Below are 1,270 nucleotides of genomic sequence, written 5' to 3'. Positions count from 1 at the left end.
AAAAATCTCGGAGGGCCCGTGTGCAAGTTGCGCACGTTAAAGATCCCTTGGTGGTCTAAAATCGATAAGAGTAGGCTTCGGCCGCCACCCGGGAAAAATTCAAAATTTCCTAACCACTGAAAATATTAGGTGTGTCCCGCGCGCTCATATGACCTTATGCAGTTGCGAGCGCCGTAAAACACTTTACAAAAACCAAAAAATACAAACTTTCGTCTGACCGCGGTTATAACGGTAGAGAAACAAATCGCTCTGTTAAATCTTCCCGTGTCTTTGCATGCGGCTCTAAAAGTTAAGCGAACAACAGAATCTAAAAGCCCATTCATAAAAGTCACAGCAAACTAAGGTTAAGGTACGTTACCTTTGATGTAAGCCTAAAACATGTCAAAAAATCATAAGGGATTTGCAGCATACACCTAAAACATTCAGAAGTTGGCATATCTTTCACAACACCACACTTTAACTTAAACGTTCGCCAAAGAAACACGATTCAGGGGTGAGTATTTTTCGAGACTCACGTGGAGCACCTGGAGACGTCTAGATTCTAGACAGCCGGAGGATGAAATCTCAACAAGCTTACATTGAAATGTGGGGGCAGGGCGGTGTCTTTCCATTTGTTGTGTTGTTCCTTATATTGATGTTTTCGTGGGGACAGAGTTGTGTACAGTACATACAGGGGTTCACTTTGTAAGAGCCAAAGGTCCACATCGTCAACATTTCCGCTACATCACTACTACATCACAAATGACGAACGTTAACGTAGTGGCTAGCCTGTGTCTACAGCTTCCTCACACGTAGAGTAAGTGGTTTTTTTGCCAGCCAGTCCTAGATTTCTAGATCTAGAGGATGAGGTTAACAAGGAAGAAGAAGATTTTTTTAAGGTGGTGATTGAAGAGGGAATATATGACACTGACAATGACAATGACAATCTTCATTCATCTGTGGCGTGGGTGGCCTAGTGGTTAGGCTCTCGGACTCGCAACCGTAAGGTCGAGGGTTCGAATCCCGTCAGGGGCCTGACGTTGTGTCCTTGGGAAAGGCACTTTGCATAAATTTTCCTCACTTCACCCAGGTGGTAATGGGTACCCGGCTATAGACAGTGAACGATCTTGTCTGTTCCATAGTGTTTGAGCGCGTGAAATCCGCAGCTTGCACTGTATGCTTCCGCGGAAGCCAATGATGTTTCTGAGTGTTCTCAGATGGTCTGCTGGGGTAATAATAGTTGTAAAGCGCATAGAGCAAGCTCTTGAGCATGGATATGCGCTATATTAAT

Source organism: Aplysia californica, unplaced genomic scaffold (assembly GCF_000002075.1).
Source record: "Aplysia californica isolate F4 #8 unplaced genomic scaffold, AplCal3.0 scaffold00713, whole genome shotgun sequence".
Lineage (NCBI taxonomy): Eukaryota > Metazoa > Mollusca > Gastropoda > Aplysiida > Aplysiidae > Aplysia > Aplysia californica.
The sequence above is the reverse complement of the archived record's forward strand: the minus strand, read 5'-3'. Positions refer to the sequence as shown.